The sequence below is a fragment of the Eumetopias jubatus genome, unplaced genomic scaffold (assembly GCF_037043125.1).
Source record: "Eumetopias jubatus isolate StellerSeaLion01/CBP00866 unplaced genomic scaffold, mEumJub1_p1.0 scaffold_6, whole genome shotgun sequence".
Taxonomy (NCBI): domain Eukaryota; kingdom Metazoa; phylum Chordata; class Mammalia; order Carnivora; family Otariidae; genus Eumetopias; species Eumetopias jubatus.
This window is the reverse complement of record NW_028274812.1, coordinates 114,871,450-114,879,902: the sequence shown is the minus strand read 5'-3', so window position 1 is coordinate 114,879,902 and position 8,453 is coordinate 114,871,450.

Here is an 8,453-nt window from a genome sequence, read left to right as displayed (position 1 = left end):
GTCAAATAAATAAATAAAATCTTTAAAAAATAAAAATAAAAGAGAGAACCGGGCCCTCTCTTGCCTTTTCCCCTTCCCTCCTGCTGAGATGTGATGTGGTGAGGACATGTTGGAGGTTGTAGACAAGAGAACAGCCCAGGAGTGGTGAAGCCACAAACTAGAAGGATCCTGGGCCCCTGACATCTTGGCACTGCCCTTGACCGCTTACTTATATTCAGACTGTTATGTGAGAAAGAAGAAATTTCCTATTTAATTTAGCAACTGTCGTGTGGGGTTTTTGTCAGAACATCTGAACCTCTATTCTATCAATACAGCAAGAAGTTGACTATATACGTGCATGAGTAAGTGAATGATCAGTTGAGTGAATGTCTAAATTGTTGCTGTTATGGTGACAGCAAAAATACCCCATAATACCTCACCAATAAAGCTTGCACTGTTTCTATGAAATTTATTAACTCGATGAGAAGTGTGGAGAAGTGTGGTTTCAGGCTTGATTCGACAGCTCAATAGTCATCAAGGACCCCAGGCTCGTTCTACCATTTTTGCTCCACCATCTTCAGAGTGCTGGTTTTTATCCTTGGGCTTGGTGCCTCGTGGTCACAAGATGGCTACCACTATTCCGGGCATCACAACCTCACTTAATCAGGCCCATGGGCAGGAAGCAGGGCAAAGGACAGAGCGGTGAGGTAGGATTACCTTCCTGAGTTTCCTTCTTTCAACAGGGAGGAAAAACTTTCCCAAAAGCCCCCTCAGACTTCCTCTTATATCTTATTGGTCAAAACTGGCTCACATGGACCAACTTTAGCTGCAAGAGAGGCTAAGAAATGAGTGCCTCAGTTTTCCAAGCTCTATAGTGGGAGAGGGGCAAAAAAGAAGGGAGTGACTGTGGCATTAGTAACCAACAGTGTCTGCCACAGTGACTAAGTGGGTGAATGAATCAATGAAGGAACAAACGGGGCGCCTGGGTGGCTCAGTCATTAAGCATCTGCCTTCAGCTCAGGTCATGATCTCAGGGTCCTGGGATCGAGCCCCCACATCGGGCTCCCTGCTCCGCAGGAAGCCTGCTTCTCCCTTTCCCACTCCGTTTGTGTTCCCTCTCTCGCTGACAAATAAATAAATGAAATCTTAAAAAACAAACAAACAAACAATGAAGGAACAAACACTAGATGGTAAAAATACAACTGTATCCTCTCCAGCCCTGGTAGTTGGGAGAACTCCCAGGGTCAGGATCCAGGAAGGGAGAGGCAGACAATGAAGGGAAAGGGATGGTGATTCTCCTGGGGTTTAGGGGCAAGGAGATCAGAGTTGCAGGGGTCAGGGTGGGTGGTGAGGGAGCATGGGTCCAGGATGGAGAGGGTACCCGGAAGCTGGGCAGGGGTGACTGACAGGGCAACGTCAGAGAAAAATAAATCCACCTCGGCCTGCAGAGGATGTGAGTTTTGGAAAAGGGCATAGGGGTCAGTCAAACCTAAGAACCTAGATAGGGCCCGTGGGACAGGCACGGGTGCTGGGTCCCGCTTGCGGGCAGTGGCCCTCAGACTAAATGTGTGTTACAGGACTCCATCCTTGGCTAAACCAGAAATACAACCAAAAACTGATTTTGGCTATTAGTGATGGTGCTTTATGACCCATCCTTTACACTAATGGCACGTAAAACACAGAACCCTGAAAGTTGGAGCTTAAGGGCCCTAAAGAAATCATTCAATCCAAATTCCTTCCATTTTGCAGATGAGAAGATCCAAGCCCATACATGAGGAACAAAAGAAAGTCCATGGTAGAGTCTGAACCAGAACCCAGACTCCGGGACCCCAGTGTCTGCCCTTCCCACGGGACATTACATTATTTCTCACGATAGAGCCAGGCCTCCATGGCGTGACTTGAGGCAGACAGCATGGAATTCCCTAACCCATTCTGGAATGCTGGGGGTGCAGAACAGAGCCCCCCACCCCCATTCTGCCACCGCCTTCCCCACCACAGTCACACAGGATGCACGGGCTGGGTGGCCAGTAGGGAATGACCTGCCTGCAAGGTGCAGAGTTCCTGGTCAGTGGCCCCCTTCAAGCAGGCTGGGGGATATTGTAGGGAGGACTCTGGCTGGCCGTTGGAGAGGGTGGCCAGAGGTTGTGTTCGATGTTGAAGCCCTCAGCAACGTCTATCTCCAGGCTGATTCAGTTTTCACTAGCCAGAGGGGGCCGGGCCCTGCCTGGGTCTGAAGATAACAGACACCTCTGCCAGCCCTGGAGGCCGTTCCCATGATGACAGGTCGGTGAGAGAGAGGCAAGAAGACAGATGTCCCGAGGCCTCTAAGGGTGTGGCCCCGTGCCCAGCAGGCCCTGGGGCAGGGGGCGGTCAAAGCCAGCAGAGGAGGGGCTGCTGATTCCTCAGAGCCAGGCCTGCTCACCAGAGGCTGGGGATCTGAACTGAGAGAAGAGACCTGGACCCCCCACCCCACCATCACCATTCCACAGGCCAGAAATCACTAGAATGCGGCACACACATCCTGCCAGAGTCCCCAGGAAAATAGCAGGCAGAAACCACTCTGCTCTTCAAATTTTGTACAAAGAAAAGGACCTCAAATTCCCATCCTAGAGGGAGGGAAATGGGGTTTTCCATCCCCACTGCACCCCATCTCTTCCCTTCTCTGGACCCTTACCCTGGCGTCTCTGAGACCTCGCCTCCCACTGCCTCTACCCTTTGCTCCAGGAGAGGATGTCTGGGGCTGGCCAGTGACCTGGGAACCTTCTAGATTTCCTGGGCTGCCCCCGACCCCCAACCTGGGCCCGATTGAACAGGACTTTTCTGATGCCTCTGGGAGCCATGGAGAGAGCAGGACTCTCCCGCTCATCTTATCCTACCTAGTAGATGCCACCCCTGACCATCCAGGCCGTCCGCCTTGCAGACTGTGGGTCTCTCCTCCTCGGTCTTTGGCTCAGCTTCCAGGGATCCTGACATCCACCTGACCCTGCCAAGACCGCTCTGCCCCGGCAGTCCTGCCCATCTCTGGCCAGGCCGGTGCTGCTGGCACTTAGCAGGCTGCCGGCCCGGGGGAACCAAGCCTAGTGCTCCCTCCCCTGCCACCGTCCCTCTCCCGCCATCATCCTGCTCTGCGCCCACACCCGCCAGGCGCCCGGCCAGGACTCCCGGACTCCGGCTGTGCTGGCTCCTGCCGCCTGCCCGCCTCATGCCGGCAGTGCGGCCCAGTTCAGGGACTGGGGTGTGGAGGGGACGCAGACTGACCAGCTTTCGCCTAGGCCTGAGTGGGGGGGGGTAGGGGGGACAGTGCTGGGGAGGACAGAGACAGACAGATGCTCAGTCCCACAAACAGAAACAGGGCTGTGTCACTGAGGAGTCCATTTCTTTTGTGGGACCCCCTTTCTCTGCATTGCTTAGGAATATCCCACCCCCTCATTTCATTGAAGCCTGGAGCTGGAAGAACCTTCAAGTTCAAACCTCCCACCCCTCCCCCATTCTACAGGGAAACTGAGACCCAGATGGGGCTGCTTATTCGAGGCCACAAGCCAGATTTTGGGTCCAGGCGTCCCTGCCTCTCCTTAGAGGGCTCTTTCCACCGGGCTCCATCTCTGTGTATTTCCCCTCTCTCTGCCTCTCACCAGTGGAAGCAGGACCCCTTCTCGGACCCTCGCCTCGAGGCAGAGATCAGCAGAGGCCTGGATACATCTAGTCAAGGGTCTGAGTTTCCAAGGGGGCTGTCTGCCTGCTGGGGGCGGGGAGTGGCAAGCTCAGAGGAGTCTGAAAATGGCCCAACCAGAGATCTTGCCCCCTCTCCTCCAGGCCCTCCCCCGACTGCAGAAGACAGCCCTCCTGCTTCCCACTGGGTGGCGTGTCTGCCCACACACTCACCTTTGCTGGAGTGAGGCCTTGTTAAAATCATGAGAGGGAGGGCGACCGCAGTACTGCATAGGGGCTACCAATGACACAGGTGTCCCAAAGAGAGCATACACAAACACACACATACGCAAGCCCCACGCATGGGACAGATGTCCCTCACAAATGCACCAGGGTCAGGTGTCGGGCACATTGCAAACGCTAGTATTTGCGGCTGGGTAGTGTTATTCTCCCTGGGATTTCTCTTGTTCACAGTTTGGCTTGACAGCCCCACCTCCTCAGCCTTGGTCAAGGCAAACCAGTTCTTCTCCTTCACCTCCCAATTATCCGAGTATTTTTATTTGAATAAATCAGCAGGCAAAGATTTCAAGGCCTAAGTTCAAAGCCCTTTCCCCATCTCTGTGATGTATGGTTATAAAAATAAGGCAAAGAACGGAAAATGATCCTTATTTCTAATCCGTAGTCCTTGATGGCTTCTGACATTTCTCAAGAAAATCTATTTTTTCCTGGTTATTAAAAATCAGACATGTTCATGTAAAAATAATCAGACAATACAGAAAAGTCTAAAAATGTGTCAGAAGCAACTGCAATTTCATCACTGAGGCAACTACAGATAATCCAATGACTGTTCTTCTAGACTTAAATGCACACACTTATACATACAGATATTTTTATATAAAGAAATGCAATAGTACCTGGCAGACTTTTTCCTTCTCTGCTCTTCTGTCTCAGCAATATATTATGGACATCTCTAAATGGCAACAGAGACATTTGTGGACATTTGGCACTCTCGACCTCTCTGACTCATGTTTCACTCTACTTCTCACTGCCTCCAAGAGGAGAGTTGACTGGTGGGTGGTTCTTGGGGGGATGCCCCCCTCCCCACCGCCGAGAGCAGGTTGTTACTTAGGGCAGCGTGTGGAGATGGAATGAGGCCTTGCAAAGTGCTGAGTCCACTCGGCTGAGCTTTGGCTGGTCTCACGGGCCCTGAGGGAAATGGAAGGCTCAAAACATGTTTAAAGACCAAAACTGCTAAAGAGACAGTGTGATGGATTCAGTGGTAGGATTTGCATTTGGGGGGCTTGCCAAGCTGACCTCAGAGCAGGGAGACCTGCTGGGTGCTGACAGGGCCGCAAGCACAGGAAAGATGAATTTAGGAGCAGGGGGTTTGGGAAGCAGTATGGAAAGCCTTCCACTTGGGGTTGGGGTGACTTCAAGGAGAAGAGTTTCGACTTTTTTCTTGGATTTATTTATACCCAATCTCTTTCTAAAAAGGTGTTATAGTAACTTTCCACAGAGGACATATGCGAAAAGGTCAGGCAGCCAGAAATAGAAAATCAGGGCCAGGAACCATTTCCATCTGAAGTAGAGGGCTGCCCGAAAAGGGCCCAGCTTCTCCCAGCCCCTGGGGATGAGCTGGTGAGAAAAGCAGAATGATCCCAAAGGGGAGGAAGGAGAGGAGGCGATCTGGTTGACGTAAATGGACACACAGTCTTGACTTGTCTCCAGGTTCTTCCCCTTCCTAATTTTATGAGCTCGGGTAACCACAGCACCTTTCTGAGCCTCAGCTTCCTCATCTATAAACATGAAAATAAAAATATCTGCATGATCATAAGTTTAATACAGACACTGTTCCTGTAAGTTACCTGACCTCCCTGTGTAGTTTACACTGGGACTTGCCCTTGAATGGGGGTCCCCTTCAGGGTGTACACACTGCACAACTGTGCCCCTGGGAACAGATGGTCATTAGAGGAAGGATGAAAGAGGGGAGGGAACTAAGGAGGTACATTTATGGTGCCTGCCAGCCACTGCCCCTCCAAAGTGGGCCCACTCACAGCCTTTCTAGAAGCAGCAGGCCACAGGCAGCCATGTTTTACATGCATGACCACTTCCTCCTACCCAGCTGATTGGATTGGAGTGATACCTGACCCAACAGTGGCTGGTCAACAGGTTGCCCAATGATGTGTATATGATTAGGCACAAAATGGCGGACCAGTCCAATCGGCCCTTTCTCTAGAGAGGCTGAGTCAGTGAATAGGAGTGAATGGGAGCTGCCATTGGAAGGTCATGAGGGAGAGTTGGAGCCAGGAAAGGAGCAGACACCGTAAATCCGGAGAGGAACTGTGTGGGCAAAGAGAAAAGTGAAAAAGGGAAAGTGGCTGAATCATTCCAGGGTGCTTATCTATTGCTGTTGTAGCAAACTCCCCAACCTCATGGGCTTTAAATAATAATTATTTTATTAGATCCCTTGATTTTGTGAGTAAGGAATTTGGGCAAACCTTGGCTGGGCGATTCTTCTGTCCCATGTGGCATTTGGCAAAGGTAGTCAGCCAGTGGATGGGCTGATCTGGATGGTCTAAGGCATCTCTACTCCCATACCCGGTGCTTGGGGGGATGGGGTGCGGTTGGAAGTCTGAGCTCAGCTGGGGCAGTCCACTGGAGCCCTTCACGTGGCCTCTCCAGTATGGTGGTCTCGGGGGAGTAGACATCCTACACAGTAGTTCCGGGCTCCTAGAGAGAATGTCCCAGGGACCTTAGCTGAAGCTTCAAGGCATTTTCATCTCAGAATGTCATATTCTACTGGCCAAATAAGTCACTAAGATGAATCCAGATTCAGGGAGAAGGGAATTAGACTTCCCCTCTATAGGTAGGATAACAAAGGATTTGCGACCACTGTTACAGGTGAGGGGCCATCATCTCCTAGAGCTACCTTAAATCCAGAACGGCATCTGGTTCAAGAATCCCATCCCTGTTCCTCTCGTGTTTGGGTTTCTGAGAGTGGCTGTCCCCCTCACTACGTATATCCTTGCAATAATGTTCTTATACTTGAGTGAGTGAGCTTAAGTGGGTCTCTCTTCCTTATACACAATGAGCCAACCTAAAGAAGTGATGGTCCTAAGCTCTTGGAAGAAGAATCCCAAGTGTGGCAGCAAAAAGTTACCAAGATGTGAGCTGATTAACCTGGGGTAGGGAACCCCTAGTCTTGTCACCTTTCAGAGCCTCAGTTTATCCATCGGGAGTGTGGCAATGAAACTATCTGCTCTACCTACCTGAATCATTGTAACCAAGTAATGTGAGACTCTTTTTGTCGACAATCTGCTTGATCTCACCCTAGTTCGTATCATGACACCCATGCCCTAGTTTGGGGCCACTGAGCAAATGTGCACAGGAGAGTGAATTTTCCTCATTATTGCCCACCCCCATGACCTTGGCAAGCTGTTTCTCCTAAGGAAAACAGTAGTAGGTGGTTGAAATAAGTGACCTTTAAGGACCTCGCAGCTCTGAAGTTCTAGGATTCTGGGAGGGTTCTGGGAAAAAGGAAAATGTTGGTACAAAACTCTTTGGGGACAGGAGGGGACAGCTCATTGGTGGTGAATGATGGAGGCAGCCCCCATTGGAGTGGCTATAGTGGGGCTTATGGGGCCAGGAAGGAACCCAGAGCCTGTGAGGGGAGTCGGGGAGTGGAGGAGGGATGGGGGGCTGGAGGGCTGAGAAGGGAAAGGCCAAGTTGGTACAGTGGTTGACCAACTTTATTCCTCCTTCTTCATCCTTCTTCCCCTTCCTTGAGCCTTCTATGGTTTTTCATCCCTCTGGGCCTTTGTAAGTTCTGCTCCCTCTGCTTGGAAGCCTCCCTCTGCCCTGCTAGGCTAACTCCAATCATTCTTTAGGTCTCCCCTAAATGCCTCTTTTTTATTATTATTATGTTAAGTTAGCCACATACAGTGCATCATTAGTTTTTTGATGTAGTGTTCAGTGATTCATTAGTTGCGTATAACATCCGGTGCTCTTCACAACACTTAATACCCATCACGCAGCTACTCCATCCCCCGGTACCCTCCCCTCTGAAACCCTCAGTTTGTTTCCCAGAGTCCAGAGTCTCTCGTGGTCTGTCTCCCTCTCTGATTTCTCCCCCTTCAGTTTTCCCTCCCTTCCCCTAGTGTCCTCCACGCTATTCCTTACATTCCACATATAAGTGAAACCATATGATAATTGACTTTCTCTGCTTGACTTATTTCACTTAGTGTAATCCCCTCCAGTCCCATCCATGTCGATGCAAATGATGGGTATTAATCCTTTCTGATGGCTGAGTAATATTCCATTGTGTATATGGACCACATCTTCTCTATCCATTCATCTGTTCTCCTTCCACAGTTTGGCTATTGTGGACATTGCTGCTATGAACATTGGGATGCATGTGCCCCCTTTTTTCACTACATCTGTGTCTTTGGGGTAAATACCTAGTAGTGCAATTGCTGGGTCATAGGGGAGCTCTATTTTTAACATCTTGAGGAACCTCCATACTGTTTTCGAGAGTAGCTGTACCAGCTTGCATTCCCATCAACAGCGTAAGAGAGTTCCCCTTTCTCCACATCCTCGCCAACATTTGTTGTTTTCTGCCTTGTTAATTTTTGCCATTCTAACTGGTGTAAGGTGGTATCTCAATGTGGTTTTGATTTGAATTTCCCTGATGGCTAATGATGTTGAACATTTTTTCATGTGTCTGGTAGCCATTTGTATGTCTTTGGAGAAGTGTCTGTTCATGTCTTCTGCCCATTTTTTGACTCGATTATTTGTTTTTTGGGTGTTGAGTTTGAGAAGTTCTTTAT